The 24,882-nt window shown below is 39.9% G+C and overlaps 1 protein-coding gene across 5 annotated transcripts in view; it reads right to left on the minus strand.

Moving 5' to 3' along the window:
* Nucleotides 1-21,567, minus strand: part of ZNF148 (zinc finger protein 148) — a 146,107-nt gene extending 124,540 nt beyond the window's left edge. For 2 of the 5 annotated variants that reach the window (XM_065942341.1, XM_065942338.1), the window contains exon 1: nucleotides 21,347-21,565. The gene's annotated coding sequence lies outside the window, so the exon portion shown is untranslated. Of the gene's footprint in view, nucleotides 1-6,282; nucleotides 6,326-20,470; nucleotides 20,888-21,346 lie in introns of those variants that run through there. The other 3 variants (XM_065942342.1, XM_065942339.1, XM_065942340.1) reach the window with 3 other exon arrangements.
* Between the last annotated feature and the right edge of the window lie 3,315 nt (nucleotides 21,568-24,882).

Below are 24,882 nucleotides of genomic sequence, written 5' to 3' on the forward strand. Positions count from 1 at the left end.
AAACCATTAGCAAGACTCATTAAGAAACAAAGAAAGAACCAAGTTAACAAAATTAGAAATGAAAATGGAGAGATCACAACAGACAACACTGAAATACAAAGGATCATAAGAGACTACTACCAGCAGCTCTATGCCAATAAAATGGACAACTTGGATGAAATGGACAAATTCTTAGAAAAGTACAACTTTCCAAAACTGAACCAGAAAGAAATAGAAGATCTTAACAGACCCATCACAGGCAAGGAAATCGAAACTGTAATCAAAAAATCTTCCAGCAAACAAAAGCCCAGGACCAGATGGCTTCACAGCTGAATTCTACCAAAAATTTAGAGAAGAGCTAACACCTATCTTACTCAAACTCTTCCAGAAAACTGCAGAAGAAGGTAAACTTCCAAACTCATTCTATGAGGCCACCATCACCCTAATTCCAAAACCAGACAAAGATGCCACAAAAAAAGAAAACTACAGGCCAATATCACTGATGAACATAGATGCAAAAATCCTTAACAAAATTCTAGCAAACAGAATCCAACAACATATTTAAAAAATCATACACCATGACCAAGTGGGCTTTATCCCAGGAATGCAAGGATTCTTTAATATCCACAAATCAATCAATGTAATACACCACATTAACAAATTGAAAGATAAAAACCATATGATTATCTCAATAGATGTAGAGAAAGCCTTTGACAAAATTCAACACTCATTTATGATTAAAACTCTCCAGAAAGCAGGAATAGAAGGAACATACTTCAACATAATAAAAGCTATATATGACAAACCCACAGCAAGCATCACCCTCAATGGTGAAAAATTGAAAGCATTTCCCCTGAAATCAGGAACAAGACAAGGGTGCCCACTCTCACCACTACTATTCAACATAGTGTTGGAAGTTTTGGCCACAGCAATCAGAGCAGAAAAAGAAGTAAAAGGAATCCAGATAGGAAAAGAAGAAGTGAAACACTCACTGTTTGCAGATGACATGATCCTCCACATAGAAAACCCTAAAGACTCTTCCAGAAAATTACTAGAGCTAATCAATGAATATAGTAAAGTTGCAGGATATAAAATTAACACACAGAAATCCCTTGCATTCCTATACACTAACAATGAAAAAACAGAGAAATTAAGGAAACAATACCATTCACCATTGCAACAAAAAGAATAAAATACTTAGGAGTATATCTACCTCTTTAAACAAAAGACCTATACATAGAAAACCATAAAACACTGATGAAAGAAATCAAAGAGGACACAAATAGATGGAGAAACATACTGTGTTCATGGATTGGAAGAATCAATATTGTCAAAATGGCTATTCTACCCAAAGCAATCTATAGATTCAATGCAATCCCTATCAAGCTACCAACGGTATTTTTCACAGAACTAGAACAAATAATTTCACAATTTGTATGGAAATACAAAAAACCTCGAATAGCCAAAGTAATCTTGAGAAATAAGAATGGAACTGGAGGAATCAACCTGCCTGACTTCAGACTCTACTACAAAGCCACAGTCATCAAGACAGTATGGTACTGGCACAAAGACAGAAATACAGATCAATGGAACAAAATAGAAAGCCCAGAGATAAATCCACGAACCTATGGACACCTTATCTTTGACAAAGGAGGCAAGGATATACAATGAAAAAAAGACAACCTCTTTAACAAGTGGTGCTGGGAAAACTGGTCAACCACTTGTAAAAGAATGAAACTAGAACACTTTCTAACACCATACACAAAAATAAACTCAAAATGGATTAAAGATCTAAATGCAAGACCAGAAACTATAAAACTCCTAGAGAAGAACATAGGCAAAACACTCTCCGACATAAATCACAGCAGGATCCTCTATGACCCACCTTCCAGAACATTGGAAATAAAAGCATAACTAAACAAATGGGACCTAATGAAACTTAAAAGCTTTTGCACAACAAAGGAAACTATAAGTAAGGTGAAAAGACAGCCCTCAGATTGGGAGAAAATAATAGCAAATGAAGAAACAGACAAAGGATTAATCTCAAAAATATACAAGCAACTCCTGCAGCTCAATTCCAGAAAAATAAATGACCCAATCAAAAAATGGGCCAAAGAACTAAACAGACATTTCTCCAAAGAAGACATACAGATGGCTAACAAACACATGAAAAGATGCTCAACATCACTCATTATCAGAGAAATGCAAATTAAAACCACAATGAGGTACCATTACACGCCAGTCAGGATGGCTGCTATCCAAAAGTCTACAAGCAATAAATGCTGGAGAGGGTGTGGAGAAAAGGGAACCCTCTTACACTGTTGGTGGGAATGCAAACTAATACAGCGCTATGGAAAACAGTGTGGCGATTCCTTAAAAAACTGGAAATAGAACTGCCATATGACCCAGCAATACCACTTCTGGGCATACACACTGAGGAAACCAGATCTGAAAGAGACACATGCACCCCAATGTTCATCGCAGCGCTGTTTACAATAGCCAGGACATGGAAGCAACCTAGATGCCCATCAGCAGACGGGATAAGGAAGCTGTGGTACATATACACCATGGAAGATTACTCAGCCGTTAAAAAGAATTCGTTTGAAGCAGTTCTAATGAGATGGATGAAACTGGAGTCCATTATACAGAGTGAAGTAAGCCAGAAAGATAAAGAACACTACAGCATACTAACACATATATATGGAATTTAGAAAGATGGTAACGATAACCCTATATGCAAAATAGAAAGAGACACAGAAGTACAGAACAGACTTTTGAACTCTGTGGGAGAAGGTGAGGGTGGGATGTTTCGAAAGAACAGTATGTATATTATCTATGGTGAAACAGATCACCAGCCCAGGTGGGATGCATGAGACAAGTGCTCGGGCCTGGTGCACTGGGAAGACCCAGAGGAATCGGGTGGAGAGAGAGGTGGGAGGGTGGATCGGGATGGGGAATACATGTAAATCCATGGCTGATTCATATCAATGTATGACAAAACCCACTGAAATGTTGTGAAGTAATTAGCCTCCAACTAATTAAAAAAAAAAAAAAAAAGACAGCCAGTGGGAATTTGCTATACAACACAGGGAGTTCAACCTGGTGCTCTGTGACAACCAAGAGGGGTGAGATGGGGTGGGAGGGAGGCTCAAGAGGGAGGGGACATATGTGTATCTATGGCTGATTCATGCTGATGTATGGCAGAAACCAATACAACATTGTAAAGCAATTATCCAAAATAACTGAATTTTTTTAAATGCTGAGAACTGATTAAGTTTGGCAATTTCTATAACAGTAATGTATTAATACCAATGTCAATTTCCTAACTTCGATGTCTTATTAGTCCTTTATAAGATGTCACCACTGAGGGGAAGCTGGGTAAAGGATACACAGGACTCCACTATTTGAAACCTCCTATGAGTTTATAATTATTTCAAATTAACATGTTTTTAAAAATCATGTGAGTTGAGAGACAGGGCACATAAGCACAGATGAAATTAAGACTGTCCATTAATGACTAACTGTTGAGGCTAGTCTGGTATACAGCAGTTCATAAGAATGCTGCATTTTTTTATCTTTTTAAATTTTTCATAATAAACAGTTAACAAAAATATAAGATGCCATATATCAAAACATTAACAGTAGTGTAATCCAGTTAGTGATTTTATTCTTTTTGCTAAAAAACATTTAAAATTTTTCTGTAAAATAAATTTCTTGTGTTTCTTAAATAAAACAATTTTTTAAAATCTTTGCTCATATTGGTCTTCTGTCCTACTTGTTTTTCTCATTTTTAAAAAGCAGCACCACAGAAAACATTTTTTAACTTAAAAAGAACTTCATATTTCTTCCTCCAACAATACAGCACTTAATTTAAAATACCCAATTTAAATCTAAATATCCAATTTAGATTTCATCCAACTGCATTTCACATGAAAGTTCCAGTATCTTTTTCTAAAATTAACTGAAAGAATCTTGCTAAAATAGATTTACAATCAGTACAATAACTGACCATTATAGTAATCCTCATAAAACAGATGTCTAAATTCAAGACACCCTAAGACATTTTAACAAATCTAGTTGGGTTTGCATCTGCAATATTGCCAATGACATCCTAATTAACTCCAAATTGTTTTTAAATTTTATGTGGCATGTTTTAATTTTTCAAATTTTTTTAAAAAAGACAATGCTGAAAAGTTTACAACAGTTAACAAAACCATGCTGAAGAATTCAACGTGGAAATACGAAAAAGTAACAATGATTTAGTGAATATTGAGATTCTCAGGATGCAATTTAAAATTTTTAATTATTTAAACTTATCAACCAAAAGTTATAAAATACCATTTCCCTCAGTAATAATTAAAATTAATTTTAATTAAGTAAATTAAAATTAAATTATAATAGAAATAACAAGACCTGAGCTCTCCGTATCCGTAGGACCTTGGGTAAGTCACAGTCTCTCTGAAACTGTTTCCTTATACACATATTCAGAGTTATACTTGTTAATCTTTCAGCTCCAAAACCCTATTAACTGGTGCTCTAAAATATACTTCATAACCTCTGACACATGATCATTCTAATGACAACTCTAAGAAAAGATTTATAACAGATGTGATATAGATACCACTTACATGACAAATTATAAGTAGAATATCATCCACAATAATTAAATCAGGGCTTCTCAACATCAACTCTACTGACACTGCACTGGGATAACTGTTGTGGGGGTTATCATGTGCATTGTGGGATGTTTAGTATCTACCCACTAGATACCAACAGAATCCCCCAGCATGACAACCAAAAATGTCTTCAGACATTGCCAAAACCATCTCTCATGGAGAGCTGTATTAAGATTAAAAATTTGCAGGGTCCTTTGGAGATGAGAAGCAGGAAGAAGAGAGGCTGTTTCTGTGACACAGGAGGAAAAGTATAAGGAAAGACTAGGAATGAACAAAACAAATCATAGCTAGTAATTATAATGAAAATAGCAATACAGAAAGCTGAGGAGAAAATTCACAGGTATTCCATCAGGACCTTTGTAAGCATCTTCAATAAAGACTGCTGAAGATTTTTTCTCAGAACTTAATATGAAATTAACATAATTCCTCTTCTCCCTAGCATTTATGAGGCTAAACATCAAGTTACCAACTATTCTTCAACCACTGAGAACACCCACTTGAAAAACACATCCCCCACAGTTAAATATAATAAGCATCTATGTTTTAATCAAATGTAAATATGCTACAAATGCCATAAAAAGCAACACAAATATCCTCAAATCCTTTATGTATTTAAAGAATGGAGAAACGACATACATCTAAGTGCTACAGAGATTAAACGTTCACACATTCCCTTTCTGGCTCTTTAATACTTAGTATAAAATCAACTCGGCCATATTTTCCACCAAACAGACAAATACCCAGTTTCCTTAGTCTATTCTTGGATAGGTCACCAGACTGGGAATAAGAGACCCAGAGTCTATTCCCAGCTGCAAACAGACCGGTAATCTCAAGCAAATTATTCACTCAGGTTAAGGTTCTACACCCATATCACGCTGACAATACTGAAAATCTGCCCAGAAACAAGCACTGAGAAACCAAGGGCTTCTTCCTGCACCCAAAGGACAACTGCAAACATATTTTTAGATTTCTTAAATCTAAAAATCTGAATAGGATTTTATTTATAGCAACATTTAACATAGTTGAAATTTCAAAACTGTGTGGTGTGGTGCCTTTATCACTGCCCTTTGTAAAATTAGTAAGAAACGCTCTTTTTAAAATCACACCATGCCCAACTGTGTAAAACTCTATATGCAAACTACACCAATCATAATTTGTTTTTTTTTAAAAAAAGCTGTTTTTAATGCAAGCTCTTGGGAAGGGCTTTAACTTTTTCATTTCCTAACTTTATCTAGTCTCCAACACAAGTAGTTCTTTCCTGGCACTGTAAAAAGTGCTTCACGAAGTCTGGAGAGACAAAGTGTGCCCTATAGCCTAATTCTGGAAAGGCCTTTAGGACTGTTCTTACCACTAACCACGCAGGTTTTAGTAGCGCAACCAATATACGGATAGGTACATGCGCACATTTTTTTCGCTCTTGATACCAAGTAAAAAAAGTGTCTAGTAGACCCAAGCTACCCGTCTGACCTTTTCGCACACCGTAAAACTGTAAACACAATACAGACCAACATAAGATTTGCAAAAAAAGAAAGAAAAAAAAACAGGGTTAGGACCGGAGGGTGTCAATTAACGTTCGTCGGCCCCCGCTGTCAGGCAGACACTTGTTAGCCGCCGAGAAGTCACTCACAAAGTTTGCCATCTCGCTGGGGGAAGGGGCCCGGACTGCGCCGCGGGCCCCGACCCGGAAGACGGGTGTCTGCAAGGCCCCACCGCCCGCCAAGGCCCGGGCGCGACAGCCACCCCAGCAGGAAAAGCCCCAGCTTCGCGGCCCCCCTCCGCCGCCTCCCTGCCCACGGGCGCACTCACGCGCGCGCGCGCACTCGCACTCCCGTACACACAACAAAAGGAAGCGGTGCGAGCCGCGTGCGGAGCTCTGCTCGGGCGCTGAGGGAAGCCCCTCCTCCCGCCCCCCCGCGCCGCCCCGGGCCTGCTCGCTCGCTGGAGCGCCCCCCGAGGGCCCGAGGGTGCGCGGATCCCTGAGGCCCGAGTCCCGGCCCGGCCCGCCTCTCCTCCGCTCGGCCGCGCTCGCAGGCAGCTGCGGCGGCTCCGGGCCCACCAAGCGCGCAGCTCCGCCAGCCGCTGGGCCGAGCTCCGGCGAAATCCCGCGCGGGCGAGCCTGGGCTCCCAACAGGAGGGCTACGAGGGCTCCCTACATCCCGGTTTTCTTAAGAAATAAAACTATCACAGGGAATTGTCCTCGGTAAAAGTCCCCCGCCACACCGAACCACTATCAAAAGTAGTACTTAACACAACATTCCTTACAATAAATCTTTTCCAGTAACCTCTTCTTTAATCCTTCCTCTTAACTCTTCCACACCTTAGTTTACTCCTTTTACTTTTCCCTTGCCTTCCTGTTTTCAACCTATGAGCTGCATTTTCTCAAAAGAGTTATTTTCACTAAACCGTCTTTTCAATTTTACCCTTTTGAAATTTACTTTTCTAATAATAACAAGCTTTCTCCTAAATCTCTTCCATTACATCTCCCTCTTACCTACACAAACTTGTCCACAAATACCTTCTTTAATTTTTATCAGCATCTACCAAGTCAATTCATAAATAACTCTCAGGCACTGCATTTTTTGTTTGATCCTACAATCCCTCAAAGCAAACATCCCCCAACTTAACACACAAATTTGCCCAAAATGGCCCTCAAATTTTGTGAAATTGTGCCAGAGAGGCCACCAAAGTCACTGAAAATTCTACTTCCTAAACATACCCCCAATAACAACCATCTTCCCAACTACTCTCTACCAATTCATTTGAATCACTTATAACAAGACTACCATATTTATTTCCCCAAAGACTCTAATTATAAAACCTAATCAAATTAACACATTATCTCTATCATTGTATGTATCTACACATGCAGGTGAGTATGTATGTGTTGACAAGTATACAGGGCACCCTGCAAAACAGCAACTGTGTATGTCATTCTAATCCCTTATATATTGTATCCTCTCAAATTTACAAGGAAAACTCTTTCACATGAACCAAGATTTTCAGGCATCCAATCCCTATCTTGTGAAGTCATTTACCTATGTTAAATTAATTTATCACTTTAAAACATACTGTCTCCATTTCTACTATAATCATTCCTCATACCTTAAGATATCCATCATTGGTCTAACCCACACAATCCACTCAAAGACTCAGAACATACCCCTACTCGCCAAGGCCCAGTGATGTCTAAGGCAGGTCCTAGAAACAATTCTAGACCATTGGCGGATTATAGTAAAGTTGTGAATTGAACAAGTGACATCCTTGGGCCATCTTAGGCCTTCAAAGCTCTGGGTGGTCTCCATAGGTTCTTCATTATTAAATTTGGTGACTTACTAAACGTAGAAATAAGAGAAAACGGCTGAATGACCCAGAGCTAGATTCTGAAACTAATCCTGAAGCAAAACTGCACTAGGATGGAAAACCAATACTATATTTCATGCTTTGTCATATTTTTCTCACTGCCACTAAATAAGCTCTCTCTTGTCTGGCTGAGTTGCATTGCTGTGCCCCTGAAATTATCACAATTTTGTTAATTGGCTACATTCCAATATAAAATAAAAAGTTAAATAAATAAACAAACATGCTCTCTCTCCATGAAACATAAAGGAACATAAAAAACCCTGACCTGAACAGGGAGGGTCAGGAAATATTCTTTGCTCAGAGACTGAAAGATGAAAGAGTTCATTAACCATGTGAAGAATATAATGCAAATAGTAAGGATTTGAAGCATACAGCATTTTTCCCTTAGTGGTTTAAAATGCCAATTACTGGGACCAGAGCAAGGTACTAATGGAGAATCTCTAAAAGCACAGTTAGGTAAGCACTTGAGAGTCAAGTCTTGGATAGTACACGGCAAATGTTAACAGAAGACAAAGTCTGACAAAAATCAATTCTACTGTATAAAAGGACAAGCAAAAGTTTAAGAGCAAAGATGCAAGCCAAAACATTGAAGGCCTGGTCCAGGTCTTGTTCAGTCACGCAGTTGTGTCCAACTCTGCAACCCCATGGGCTACAGCACGGAAGATGATAAAGGATTCAAGCCCTGAGGTGATAATGCTTAAGGTTTACACCAAAACAAAAAAGGAAGCAATGGTTCAGTTTTAGCTATATTTTGGTTTTGGAATTGGCAACACAGCTCCTCTAGAAATGTTCAATAAATGATAATTAGAAATAAAACAGGAAACCATACTTAGAACCATATATTTATATGCTCTCTCTTGTAGGGCTGAGTCGAGTTGCCATGCACCTGAAACTATCACAACATTGTGAATCGGCTATAGTCTAAAATAAAAAGTTAAGTAGAAGTATTTTTTCAGATAATAAATGAAATGAGAAGACAAGAGCAGATCAACTTCCTAAACACACTAAGAAATACATCAGATAAAAGTCACAGACAAAAACAAGAAACTACAGAAGCCACTTTAGATTCCTTAGGACACTTCCTTTTACCATCCACCCCATGTTTTCCATTTTATACCTGAACCTCTTTACACATACAAATTATCACCACACAATTTTCAGAGAATTGTGGTTTTTGAGGCATTCAAGTAGAGATCAAAAATCTCAATGTCTCTATCATTCATTATTTTTTAAAAAACAATTATACATGACATAGTATCTATCATCTTTATAATAACATCATGGATAGTAAGGACTGTCCTTACATGCACAGAGAAGGAATAGGGTTCTGGCTTTGTTTCCTAGGTCACATTATGTTTTCTCCATATTTTCTCTATTACAAGCTACTCACTGTCCTCTTCATCTTACTTATTCCTATTTAGGTCAACTCCAATCTCTTTTTTTAAAATTTATGTATTTTTTATTTGAAGGATAATTGCTTTACAGGATTTTGTTGCTTTCTGTCAAACCTCAACATGAATCAGCCATAGGTATGTATACATATATTCCCTCCCTTTTGAACCTCCCTCCCATATCCCTCCCCATCCCTCCCCTCTAGACTGATACATGGTCAACTCCAATCTCTTCATTCACTTCTATCCATTTACTAGCTTCTATCAGCTTGTCCATGTTCTATTGTCAATAAATTACTCCATGTCTCTTGACTTTCATATTAGTAACCTCCACCTCAGCTTTCTTCCCCCTTTGTCTCCTTTCTAATCCACAAATATCTCTCAGTTGAATTTATCTCAGTATATTACACATGAATGGTTATGATTTTGCAAGTATAATTTATAAAAACCTTAAAGAAGAAGTGACTGTAACAAATCCATCTTTTTATCTCCATCCTCATGCTACAACAATCCAGATCACTACCATCTCTTATCTGGATAGCCCCTCATCTTATCTCGTTTGGCTTTTCTTGGACAACCTGCTTCACAGAACTTAGCTATCCATTCTTCCACTCCTTCAGCTTGATAAAAGCACCAATTGCTTTTTGTTCCCCAAGGCCACTCCCATTAGTTCTATCACTAAAAAATCTCTTTGCAGTTCACATTACTCTTTTTTTTTTTTTTTTTTTTTTAGTTGGAGGCTAATTACTTCACAACATTTCAGTGGGTTGTGTCATACATTGACATGAATCAGTCATGGAGTTACACGTATTCCCCATCCCGATCCCCCCTCCCACCTCCCTCTCCACCCGATTCCTCTGGGTCTTCCCAGTGCACCAGGCCCAAGCACTCGTCTCATGCATCCCACCTGGGCTGGTGATCTGTTTCACCCTAGATAATATACATGCTGTTCTTTCGAAACATCCCACCCTCACCTTCTCCCACAGAGTTCAAAAGTCTGTTCTGTACTTCTGTGTCTCTTTTTCTATTTTGCATATAGGGTTATCATTACCATCTTTCTAAAACCCATATATATGTGTTAGTATGCTGTAATGTTCTTTATCTTTCTGGCTTACTTCACTCTGTATAATGGGCTCCAGTTTCATCCATCTCATTAGAACTGCTTCAAACGAATTCTTTTTAATGGCTGAGTAATATTCCATGGTGTATATGTACCACAGCTTCCTTATCCATTCGTCTGCTGATGGGCATCTAGGTTGCTTCCATGTCCTGGCTATTAAAAACAGTGCTGCGATGAACACTGGGGTGCACGTGTCTCTTTCAGATCTGGTTTCCTCTGTGTGTATGCCCAGAAGTGGTATTGCTGGGTCATATGGCAGTTCTATTTCCAGTTTTTTAAGAAATCTCCACACTGTTTTCCATAGTGCTGTACTAGTTTGCATTATTTAAACCATTCTATCTGCAGCATCTACCAAGCTCCAGAATCCCTCCCACCTTGCTCCCCACAAAGACTTCAGTGTCCCACATTCAGTCACTATTCTCAGTGACCAGGGTGCTGAAGACCTTTCTGCACACTACACTGACCTTCCTCAACTCCTAAAACCTGCACCTGCACTTCAGCCCCTTACACATATATACTGAAAACAGGTCAGCAATTCCAAGTGCAGTGCCACTAGCACTATAACTTTAGAGACCTTTTTTTTAAACCACCACTACTTTATTTTCTAGGTCTACACCTGCTCTTCACCTCCTTCTGGCTTCACTTATCTCCCTACACAATTTAAATCTGTCCATCAACCATTTTAATATGGCCCTCTCCAGAATATCATGACTTCCCATTACATTCACCATGCATTTCCCCAAGGAAAGACAATCTTCACCATCTGTTTTTTCCACACCCACACACTGGGTGTTAAGCATCACCAGAAAGCTACAAAATCTTTTACAACTGACTTATTCTAAATACAACTCTCCATCTCATTGACTAATCCAAATCATTTTCATATTTAAACCCTTAATCTCATCAAATAATCTCTTCCAAAAAATTCTCTCAGATCACAATTTCTCCACCTGTAATCAAATCCTCTTTATAGCTTCTAAAATGCTGTATCTTTTTATCCATCTGCTACTTCTTGCCTTCAGTTTTGGAAGAAGAGTTGTTCCTCCTTCTTAAAATAAACTTAAGACAATTCCTATAGCTGATGCTTCCATATTCTCCCAACTCACTCAGTAGATCTCCAAACTACTCTCTTGAAGACCAAAATAATTCCATGTACCAAATCCTATGGCTCACCACCCAAGTTCTAACTCTTTTTGGCAATGACATTTGAACTACCTCCTTTGATTTAAATCGCTGTATCACAGGATTCTGGTGCTTCCTAGGTGACGCTAATGGCAAAGAATCAGCTTGCCAATGCAGGAGACATGAAGAGGCGTGGGTTTGATCCCTGGGTCTGGAAGATCCCCTGGAGAAGGGAATGGCTACCCACTCCAGTATTCTTGCCTGGAGAATCCCATGGACAGAGGAGCCTGGCAGACAACAGTCCATAAGGTAAAAAAAGAGTCAGACACAACTAAAATGACTGAACATACACGCATGCACACACAACACAGAATTCTACTCCAGTCTCTCTGGTTGCTTCTTCTGTCTCCAATAACTACTAGTCCTCTTTTTAGCCCAAAGAATGGGTCTCTTCCCAAGTTCTGTCCAGGAGCTCTCTCCATTTCTCTGCCTCTCAGGGTTTCATCCCTTACTGCTGTTTCTACATTTTCTCTCCTCTTATGGATACCTTCCCCCAGCTCCCCAAAATGATCTTTAAATCATTACCTTCTGCTACAACCTAATCTATTCCTGAGGAATTTGAATACATAATTATTGCTTTTAAACTAAATTCTTCAATGATTGTTTCAAATTACATTTCAATCATTAGTCCAGATAATTTTATAGCCATCAGCACGCTATCAAACCCAGAGTTAGTAGCTTCAATTGTCAACTGTACGTACATATTCCCAAATCTCCATTGGCACTCTTTCCTCAGCTGGAGCAGTATTTTTAACTCTAGCTAGACAATACACCTTGGATACTTCCACTGGTGCCTCACACACTGGTCAATGTGTCTTAAAACCAAAGTAGTCGTTCTTCCCCACCAACATGGCTCTGCTAAGGAATATAATAATTTATTTTAATGACACCACCATTCTTACAGTCACCCAGATTAAAAACCCTGGAGTTCCCCTTTCCTTTTTCTCCACTATTTCCCAAAAGCCCTTTTGCCATCAAACCCTTCAATTCTTTCCTTCAATTATTTCTTACATGGCCCCCTTTCCTTTTATTCCCATTACCACCATCCCAACTTTGATTCTCAATACTTCACACTTGTGTCATAGCCTTGTCTTCTAGTTACTAGGTTCTCTTCATTGAAAAAAAAAAACAGAGAAACAAACAAAACAGGTCACCAGATTAACACTCTTAAACCCACTCAAAAATCAATGGTTCTCCATTACATACTGAGTCAAGTTAAAACTCTCTGTATTTCCAAAAAATAGAAACTACTCAATTTTCCAATAATCATGGAATGGATAAACACACTGGTATATTCACATAATGAACCCCACAGAGCAATGAAAAAGAATGAATCTCACAGTCATATGGTGAGCACAGGAAACCAGATACAGAAGTATGATTCCCCTAATATGAAAACATACAAAACTACTCTGTGTGACAGAGGTTAGTGTAGTAATTACTTTTGGTTGAAGGCGGCATAAACTTAGAGGAGACACATGAGGAAATCTTCTGGGATGTTGAGACTGCTTATATTGAACTGGGTGATGATTACATAAATGTAAACCTAAGAGAAAAAATTAAACTGTACTCAAGATTTGAGCATTCTATATAAGTCATTTCTCAACAAATTTTTAAGAACCACTTCAGCCTGGATATTTAGATATCTACTTAACTTTATTTTCCTCCATTCATCAACATGAACCCTCAATTCCAATTCATGTAGACCACCAATTACTTAATATATCCAGAATTTTTCTATCTGTCATATCACTTCTTTCTGGAGTGCCAACCCTCACCATCATGCCTACTATAATCTTATTTATCCTTCAGGCTCTAAGCCATGTACCAATTCTTCACAAAGTTGAACCTGCCATAGTACTTCTGTCACAGACAGATGTGTACACGTTTTTGTTCCAGGAAAACCCTTGAAGAATATGAACATATATAAATGTTTACGTCATATATAAATGTGTATCCTTCACACAGCCTACCATAGAACCTTGCACACAGTAAGTATATAAAAATATTTTCTGACTGAATAAATCCTGGCAGATCATCAAAAGCACCCTCCAATCTAACCCCTCCTTCTCAAACCCATCTATCACTGTCTTCACTCACAGTTCATTCCTCGGCTTACCTATTTAATCATTCAACAAACAACTGAGAACCTACTCATGCAAGAAACTGTATCTATTCTAATATACCCACCAAACTATCCAAAGACATAATCCAATTGCAGTTGCTGCCTTTTACATCTTTCCCCAACTCTAATTCCCTAGTCATCTTCCCCTCTTTTCTCCATCCAATCATATCTCACACCCTCATTTATAATCCTCCTGTTTTCAAACTAATTCAAGCCCTTCTTAGTTTCTCCTGTAGCCTCCGAACTGGGCTTTCCTCACCTCCAGTCATACTCTGCCACCACACTGTCCCCAATCTATCTTGTATGGTATAGCTATCATCAGATTAAGATATCTAATACACAGTCCTTGATTCAATTCTCTACTCAAAAAAGTGCAATAGCTGTATGTTAATGATATATGTTAGCATGCTTTAAATCCTAGATTAACATACTTTAATCCTCAAACCCTCACAATAACCCTTGCCAGAAGGTGTAATGATTATCAATTTCCTGATGAGAAAACTGGCCTCAGAAAGGAAGTAATTCTCTCCACAACCATAGTGGAGGTAAACAGAAAGGCCAAGACTAAAACCTAGCTTGTTTGCTTACCAAGCACAACACTATGTCACATCAAATACAAACTACTTAGCTTAGCTTTAAAGGCCACCCATTTTCAACTCAAGCCCAACTGAACCTTCCTACCTTATACCATACTCATGAATTCTTCATTACAAATTACAGGTTATGATCAATTAATTCATCATGAAATCAGTTTAGTAAGTGACAGCCTTTTTTTTTCCTTTTTAGTCAAAGAGAACAAAAGGAAACATACAGTGCATCCAACATGGTGAGGACAGTTACTGTTATTGAAACTTTGTGTTCTAAACATACATTCATACATGCATATATTAGATGAAGATGTGAAACATTTTCCTTACTGTGAACCATAGTAAAAAAAAAAAAAAAAAAAAAAACTAAAAAGAAAAAATAACAAAAAAAGAAAACTAAAACCAACTCACTCTTCTCCACATCTCCTTGACTTCTCACCACCATGTTTTTGCTTCTGTTAATTCCTCAGGTTGGAATGTTCTTTCTAGTAATTTCTGCCGGTCAGAATCCTGTCTATCCCTTCAAAGACTAGCTAAAATGTCACTTCCATGCTACTAAATGCAGTCCCAGGCTTTTCCTTAATCAAATGTTTTTTCCCCCTTTTAACATTAGTAACATTTGGTACTTTTCTCCTAATACATTTGTGATCATAGTGTGTAGTCATCTGTGCTCAAGTCTAGCCCTTCTATTAGAATTAAATCCCAAAGGATTTATCCCTGATTGCATCTAACAATGCTTTTGCACATAACAAATGTGCATTATCTGTTGACTAAAGAAAACTCACCCCATTACTTTCTGAAACTTCAGTTATAAATCAACATCATAATTTCCACTACATTTCAAACTTTTGAAACTCTCATCCTTCAAAGTCTTATCATCTTCCTCCCAAAATCAGTCATTTCAAATAATCCTCTACTTTCAATCTTCTCTTGCCTCCCTTTAACCATAACCTGTCACATATCAATAACTTTTTTCTTTCAGAATCACATTTCCCATCAAGTAACACCATTTCTCCTCCATCTGCTTATATTCTACTTTATTCCTAACATCTAACATCCATAATGGTAAGTCTTACATTCTTTCCTTTTCTCATCAACTAGACTTCAATTATTTCAATTCAGTTATGGTGAACATATTTCCGTCAGCCTCATTAAATCCTTGTAGAAAAAGGCAGGTTATGAATAAACTGAAACAAACAAAACATATAGACAGTTCAGATAAATTATCTCAAACACTCTCATTCATTCATTTATTCAACAAACATGTGTCTACTGGATATATGCCCTCAATTTTCTTGTCTATTCTATTCTGTAATTCAGAAAGTAGCTCTGAGAAAAGCATTCAGGAAAATGCCAGGATAACAGAGCCAAGTTGACTCATTCTCTTCACTCACAGAGACCAAGCCATTTGTGGGGTATACAGGCTCAAAAAAAAGGAAAAACTAGAAGTTTTACTAGATATAGCTGAGAACTGACCCCATCCCCCCACAAGCTGTTCCAAAGGGAGCTCAAAATCTACCCAGCAAAGGTGAATCTGAAAAGGAACAAACCATTAGGAGTAGCTAAAATGAAATAGGCAGAAAGCATTCAGACAAAAATAGATTCAGACTCTAGGTTCATTCTAGGGCTGCAAGAGAAATTTGGAGCAGTTTAGTTCCTCTCCTGAAATCTCTAAGGAATCTTTTCAAATATCCAGCTAAAGTTTGGGACATGTAAATCCTCTCCCCAAACCTAAGCCAATATTTATTTCTCCATTCTCTGAACTCCTAAAGCAATTACTGTCTATAAAACTCATTTGGGAGCTTAATCATAAACCATCTTGTAATGAACTGTTAACAAACAGAGCCAGAATTTATTTCCATATTAAAGTCAGTGTGGTCTTCTTTAAAATAGTTACCTTGGGAGGCTACCACTTACTTATTTATTCACTCCATCTATCCAACCATCTGATGCACTTAACCAACATTCATCTAGTACCTAATGCCACTGTTCAAAATATTTCCAAATTCCTCTTTGGGAGTATATTCCGAAGTTAATTAATAAGTCAACCAAGAAAATCATCCCCATTTCTGTGCTAAACCAAAATTATTTTTTATTCACTCTAATTGATACTAACAGATCCTCGATATTTCTAAAAATCAAACCTTTCAAACTAAAAAGATTTGTCCCAATAAGACCATTCAGAATAACATTATGCTGGTATTATTTGTAACTGTGCTACCCTAGAGCGATTATGAACTCCTACAGGATAGGGACCATATTTTACTCATCTTTATAGACTCCCTCCCCTCAACAGCACATTACAAGTACTCAATAAATAAGTAAATTGTACAGAATGTGCTAGACATCAAATCAGAAAAGGTGTTCCAAAAACCTTTTGAACACTACCACTCAAAGTGACTACCAAAATACAAAAATTCTCATTTAGAGGTATACTTTTGATACTTGTTTTAAAAAATCAGTTTTCTGAAAGAACTGAGGGTTGTGGGGAGAGAATGGAGTTTTGCTGGAGAGAGATGGGAGGAATGTGGGAGAAAAACAATTGTGTGAGGGACAGCAACATGGGCTTCCCATGTGGCTCAGTGATAAAGAATTTGCCTGCCAATGCAGGAGCCACTGGAGATGCAGGTTCGATCCCTGGGTCTGGAAGATCCCCCAGAGTAGGAAATGGCAACCTACTCCAGTATTCCTGCTGGGAAATCCCATGGACAGAAAAGTCTGGCAGGCCACAGTCCACGCTATAGGACTGAGAACACAAGCATGAGCATTGCGGAACAGAACAGGAAATTTGGAGAAAGAAAGGGTAACTTGTGAAAGAAGGAGTAATTGTGAGAGTGACAAGACGGAATTTGGGGATACATGTGGCATTGCAAGAGAGATGGAGATTCTGGGAAGAAAAAGAATAGTGGAAGGGACAGGGACTTTTAGAAAAGAATAGGGAATTGTAGGGGGAAAAAGAAAAAATCAATTTTCTAAAATCTTACACCGTTATGGGATTACTTCACAACTATATTTCTCCCTCTAAAAGAATAAAAATACCATAAATTCCTTGAGGGTAGAAACTTCATCTAACATTTTTTTTATTAAATCCCCAAAATGAATTAGACAGATTCTTAAAACAGCTAAAGATCTCTAAGCAGTCATTTAGGCCTGAGGTAAGAAAATCAAAATTAAACCAGCCTCCAGTTCCAAACCAGATTTACTCAGATTAAACTAGCCTCAAATTAGAAGAGAACCTTTGGTCCCACGCATTAGATGTTTCTGCAGGACTATTACAATTCCATTCTAATCCATTCTGTTGTCTTCCCTTAAATCTAAACGCCTTCCCCAGTCAGATAGCCCTTTTTTCTTCACTACCTCCAATGCACACTCTCTCTCTCACACACACACACACAATTTTGTCTGTAATACTCACATAATGCTCAGCAATTTCACAGTCCCACTACTAACAGTAAGGTGAATCCTACTTTCTATCAGTCATTCAACAAGTACTTATTAAGCACTTAAGAATCAAGCTGTTGTGAATTTTCCCAGAAATGAATGAAAGTGTCAGCTCTAGAGCAGGTTACAATCTAGCTACTATTTGCAAAACAAACAAAATAATTACCATAAACAAATACAAGATTTAGCACTATAGAATCAACATGTGAATGTTGTTCTTATTCAACAAGTAAGGAGGAGCCTCAAGAGCTAGGGTTACTTAAAACAAGACTTAAAAGGGGGAGCAAGACCTTTCTATACTCCCAATATCTGTCACCCTGACTTGGGAATGTTGAACCTCATACCAAATTTCAAAAACCAACATTTCAATAATCTACAATATATGAGCAGCATGCTCTTTCCCACCATATTCCCAACATATTAGTGACTTAAATATGCTAATTTCCTTAATGACTGTCACAAATCTGTCTCACCACTCTACTGTAAATCTCCTTCAGAGCCAACTATATCCAAATGTCTTGAGAATTCTTTACCTTTTCTTCAGCCTCCCACAAAATTATCACCATCTCCACCATAACCTGTCCCTCATCCTCCTCTCCCTCTTACCAATTTCCCCATCCCCCAACCCACAAACAAGAAACACATTATCACACCAATCCATTCTTTCCTAAGAAACATAAGACCACCACCAAAGCCTGGAAAGAATAATCAAGGGTTGTTTCAACCCATTCCCAGATTCCCCACACTACAACTCTCCAGAAGACTGTCAAAGAATTCTGCACTGCTGACCTGGTAACTACTTTCAAGGTGAACAACTATCACTGCCAAGCAACTCCCCCTCATCTCTAAGCAGCAACACTTAGGATGCAAAGATGCTGTTTCCTACAGCCTAGTCTTTCCCAAAGGTCCACCAATCTAACTTCCCTTACTCATCTCACCCAGTTTTTCCAGCCTAATTTTAAATGTTTTTTCTTTAAGAATATTAATTATATAAGACATCAAATAAAAAAGCTAAAATAATAACTATCAAAGTTTGAAAAGGAGGAGGAAAAAAGAGAATAATGGCAATGACAAATCCTTTCCACTCATCATAAGAAGTCTCTTGACTCCTTTTTAATGTCACTTTGATCGATCAAGAAATAAGAATACATACATATTACTTTGAAACCTAGAGAAAAGCATGGTAAGAACTACAAAAATGAATGCTTAGAAGCAGTCACTGGAAAGTGGGGCTGTAAAGGACAGGTGAGACAGACGTTACTGTTCTTCATTATAAGCTCCCTCAGGACAATTTTTAAAATTACGTACATGTATTATTTTATATAATTTAATGGAGAGAAAACAATGATATACTTTATTTAAATTCATTAAACTTACAAAAACTAAAAGAACTGATAATATATAGTGCCAGTGATGGGAAACGATACTTTCCCTTACTTCTCATACTATGATGACCAAAAAAATGGGTACAACCTGCTATGTAATACATTGAAACCCTTAAAAAGAACGAATAAATCTATAAACATACTGACATAGAAAGTTTTTCAAATCTTTTTAAAATAATCCTGAATTATTTCTATTAAAAAAATTTTAATAAAAGACCCTCTCCACTCAAATGTTAAACTGTATCCTCCTTTAGAGTTATTTCCTAAAAGAAGGAATGACTGAATTTTCCCATCCCTCCCCTAAATTTCTATCTTCCCCTTTAATCCCTCCACCCTCTATATCCATAAAAGGATTTTTCATATTACTCTCTCCTCAGTTTAATTAATATTACAATGTAATGTGCATACAGTCTTTAATTAAAGGTGAATAATTTTCAGATAAACTTTAAGGGTATGGTTTTAGCCCAGGGTTCCCTCTTGGAAATCCAGTCTGGTTTGAGCTCAGCAAACCCTGGGTACATTTCCTGATAGGGAAATGCTAATATTCCCTCCAACCTGGCTCTAGAATCACCTAGTCTCTTCAGGTTCCCTTAGACTTCAAAACAGCCAGTACTGACCTCCCTGCAACTTCTTAAGACCAAAACAGATATCCTCATCCTCCCTTCTGCAGCCGCACACTTTGTAGCTGATGCATTTTCTTCAGTACCACCATGCCTCAGTGAGGGTATACATTCAGGAACCGAGAGTGGAAAAGATCTCCAGCCAGCAGAGAGGAACCAATAACCAGGGTTATGGAAGCAATCCTGTCAATCAGACTAATCTGAGCTACAAATGGGGCCTCCAAAGAAGGGCCACCACGCATGGACTCTCCCCACCATTAATTATAATCCTGTGTACTGCAACCCAAGCTGAATAATATGGCAACAGTTCTCTTGGACCAGATAAGCTGGGCAGTGAAGAAGAAAACCGCCAAGTCAAGTAATTTCCATTCCAGCATCTGCCAGTAGTGTTCAGTTCACCCAGCCACTGGTAAGTGAGAATATTTCAAAATTGCTAAAATCTAAACCCCGTGGCCTAGAGAATGCCTGTAGGCCAGGCGTCTTCTTAAGGTCTGCTTCAGAGATTCTCAGATTCACTGGTGCAATTCTAAAATGTCTCAGACCAAACTACAGAGTAAGGTCTCATTCTCAGTGACCCCCAAACACTGACAGTACCCACACTTACCAGATGTCATCTTACAGAAGAGCCCCAACAGGTTCGGAACTAGGCCATCCTGGCCCATCTGGAATAACTCTTTAGTCTTTGGACCAACATTTACTAATTCTGCTACATCTGTCTATTCTATCATGCATTCTCTTCATATTCTCTGGTATTAAACACTCCCTCTTGCTTCAAACCTACCCTTTCTATTCAGGGAAACTCCTCATATCCCTTCTTTCCTTTCCTTAGAAACCCTTGAGTTCTTTCCACAACGAAATACCTAATGTATCTACACAATGAACACCCCCCGGAATCCTCAAGACTCCTCCACAGCCGCCCCCTGCATTCCTCTACCTACCCGGCATCTTCCCCTCCGGCCTCTCTCCTAGTGCACGCTCCCACTACGTTTCCTGCAAGGATTCCCTTTTCTCCAACCCCTGCCCTTCCCTTCTCCCAAAGAACACATTCAGGCAGCAACAGTGACTGAGGCCTGCGGTGCATAAACCACTGCACCAGGCACAGCAGACAGAGACCCGGTGTCTCCCGAGGCTTTTCACACCCACATCCAGCACCCTCTGGCCACCCCGTGCAACCATCCCACCTCCCTCCCTACCTCTGACACCCGCTTCAGGCCTCGGAGGCTGCCTTCTCGCTTCAACCACCCCCGTCATTATCCTTTCTCAACCCCCCAACCCACCATCCGCGCCCTGCTTCCTCCCGTCCCCCAGCCAGCTCCTGCGTTTCCCTCGGCCTTGGCTGGTCTCGGGGCCACCCCCAGCCTCGCCACGGCTCGCTCCCCCCGGGGTCAGGCCGTTACCGCCGCGCGCTCCCCCCGCGCGCCGCCCCCTCCCCCTCCCTCGCCCTCCCCCGGGCCCGGGCCTGCCAGGCCGAGCGCTTTACCGCGGGCGGGCGCCGAGTCGCGCGGTCACCGACTGCAGGCGGCGGCAGCTTCAACCTTTCTAGGGCCCTTTAGAGGAGGGGAAGGGGGGAGGGGGGAGAACTTTTGCTGTGGCAGCTTCGGCAACAGCTCCCACCCCTGCGCCTTTCTCCTCTTCCTCCCCCTCCTCCTCCTCCTCTTCCTCCTTCTCTTCCTCCTCCCAGAGCAGTAGAGACGCAGACATGCCGCGTCTAGAGCGCCGCCGCGGTCGCCGCCACTGCCGGCGCGGTGCATTGTGGGAAGCCCCGCACACGGGAAGCGCTCCGCGGTGCCCGCCCTCCCTGGGCTGGGGACCAGGCTGAGAAGACCCAGCTTGGTTCCGACGTCTGCGTATCACCAGACCGGCGTGGTCCGGGAAGCTGGCCCTGAGCCGCAGGGTCCCTTCGGGCTGGACCCGCAAGGAAAGCAATTTGAAAAAGATCAGAACTGAGGAAATGTCTTTGAGATGGGGGCCGGGCTTCAGTATAAATCAGTGCCTAACTCCCTGAGGCTTGGACTCAGTGGTCGGGTGCATTTCAGGCCTAGGGCAAAGGAAGGGTCAGGTGGGGACCCAGGTGAAAGGTTATCTATCAGAATTTGGGGACTTTTTCGTTTCTCCTCTCTTCCCCAGCCCTCTCTGCTGTGACCCCCCAGTCGTTGTCCACTACCATCCCAAATGCTACCTGTCCCGGAGGTGGTTAGCCCTGCGCCCTTGAAACTAGAAAACCCCTTTAGTGTCTGCAAATATATGCAAGGTGTGAGCATAGGGAAGGATCAAGAGACCTGGCCCTGGATCCTATTGGGCAAGATCTTACATGGTGTTTCCCCTTCGTCTCACTTAGGGCCCAAAACTCTGTATGTCAAAAACTTGGTAATGGTCTATGTAGAGCTAGAATTGCACAGTCTCAACATTTGGAGGACCTTTAAGTGACCTTAGCCAAACTGTGACCTCCTTAATGGTGCCTTTATTCAACTAACATTTATTGGGCACCCTGAGGTGCTCGTGCATGCTGCAGTGGCTTACAATTACTCATCTTTGTGTCCACACCCTAGCACAAGGTCAGCCATGTAAAATAGATGCCCAGTGAATGTTGATTGTGAGATCACAAAGGTATCATGGGATGAAATACCTTCATTAAGATTTCTTCATAATAGTCTGAAGATTTAGTTAGCGTCTCTCTGCAATACTTAAACATAACCCCTGAGAGGAGAGGGAAAGGGAAATCATTAAAATATCTATATAACCATTTCTGGAGTTCTTCTTCCCTTCTCCACACCCACCTCCTCACATAACCCCTGAGAGGAGAGGGAAAGGGAAATCATTAAAATATCTATATAACCATTTCTGGAGTTCTTCTTCCCTTGTCCACACCCACCTCCTCACCCCTTGCCAAATGAATCTTCATTTGAATAGTGCTTTTTGGCAAAACTCCAAACTCCTGCATTAGGCACTTGTGATGGCACTGAATTAGATTAGTGTCTGCAAGGTTAATGTTCCCCCACGCATTAACCTTAGTAAATCATGATGCCTGTTTAGAAATAGCAGAAGCCCAGAGGTTCAGCTTAATTTAGACACAGGTAACTAAGAAAAAGCAAGGGTAAACCACAGCTCCACAAGCAACTCTTCCTGTGCTTTCTTCATTAAAAAATATAAATTTTAATAAGATGACAGTGCATATTCTGAACGCTAATTGCAACAAAACATTGATACAAGCTAGAGCAAGGGACAGTTATCTGGAGGACAGCCTTCTGGCAACTTCTAGCATCTGCAATGGCATCAAATTCAGATGTTTAAAAAAACACCTCTGGCAGCAAAGAGGCAGACTCTGAGTATTAGGTAATAGAAAAACTAATAACTAAACAGAATTGAGGGCCTGGATATTACACCCAGTAGGCTAAGATTGATTGGCCTATCATCAAGAATAGACCTAGTTCTCTACTCAGGATCACAACTAAGAAATAATAGAGGAATAACTGTCTAACATGGGCAGAATAAAGAGCATAAAGAGGTAGTGACAGCAGAAGTGATGACGGGGGGAAAGTTTAAGCCTTTGGTAGGTTAAACTTCTGGTAATATTTCTCAGAGCCCCAGTTTGCCTTCTTCATGCTCCTCTTGCTCGCTTCCCCAATACCAATCCTAGGCATTCAACCTACTTTCCTTCTTTAAAAAAATTTTTTTTAATAATTAAAGACTCACAAGAAATTGCCAAACTAGTACAAGGAGTCCCATTTACCCTTCACTCATCTTCCCCCAATGGCAACAGAGTTTTAGAAATATATCAAAACCAGGAAATTGACAATGGTACATTATTTTTTAGTAGACTATAGAACTTACTTTTTACCATTTTTAAAAAACTTTTGTGTGTGTGTGTGTTGCACAATTTTGGGCTTCCCAAGTGGCATCAGTTGACTTCAGTCGCTCAGTCATGTCCGACTCTTTGCAACCCCATGGACTGCAGCACACCAGGCCTCCCTGTCCATCACCAACTCCCGAAGTTGACCCAAACTCATGTCCATTGAGTCGGTGATGCCATCAAACCATCTCATCCTCTGTCGTCCCCTTCTACTCCTGCCCTCAATCTTTCTCAGCATCAGGGTCTTTTCAAATGAGTCAGCTCTTCACATCAGGTGGCCAAAATACTGGAGTTTCAGCCTCAACATCAGTCCTTCCAATGAACACCCAGGACTCATCTCCTTTAGGATGGACTGGTTGGATCTCCTTGCAGTCCAAGGGACTCTCAAGAGTCTTCTCCAACACCACAGTTCAAAAGCATCAATACTTCTGCGCTCAGCTTTCTTTATAGTCCAACTCTCACATCCATACATGACTACTGGAAAAACCATAGCCTTGACTAGACAGACCTTTGTTGACAAAGTAATGTCTCTGCTTTTTAATATGCTGCCTTGGTTGGTCATAAACTTTCCTTCCAAGGAGTAAGCGTCTTTTAATTTCATGGCTGCAGTCACCATCTGCAGTGATTTTGGAGCCCAGAAAAATAAAGTCAGCCACTGTTTCCACTGTTTCCCCATCTATTTGCCATGAAGCGATGGGAGCAGATGCCATGATCTTAGTTTTCTGAATGTTGAGCTGTAAGCCAACTTTTTCACTCTCCTCTTTCACTTTCATCAAGAGGCTTTTTAGTTCGTCTTCACTTTCTGCCATAAGGGTGGTGTCATCTGCATATCTGCGGTTATTGGTATTTCTCCCAGCAATCTTAATTCCAGCTGTGCTTCCTCCAGCCCAGCGTTTCTCTTGATGTACTCTGCATATAAGTTAAATAAGCAGGGTGACCATATACAGCCTTGACATACTCCTTTTCCTATTTGGAACCAATGTGTTCTTCCATGTCCAGTTTTAACTGTTGTTTCCTGACCTGCATACAGGTTTCTCAAGAGGCAGGTCAGGTGGTGTGGTATTCCCATCTCTTTCAGAATTTTCCACAGTTTATTGTGATCCACACAGTCAAAGGCTTTGGCATAGTCAATAAAGCAGAAATAGATGTTTTTCTGAAACTCTTAT

Source organism: Muntiacus reevesi, chromosome 8 (genome assembly GCF_963930625.1).
Source record: "Muntiacus reevesi chromosome 8, mMunRee1.1, whole genome shotgun sequence".
In the NCBI taxonomy this organism is placed as follows: domain Eukaryota; kingdom Metazoa; phylum Chordata; class Mammalia; order Artiodactyla; family Cervidae; genus Muntiacus; species Muntiacus reevesi.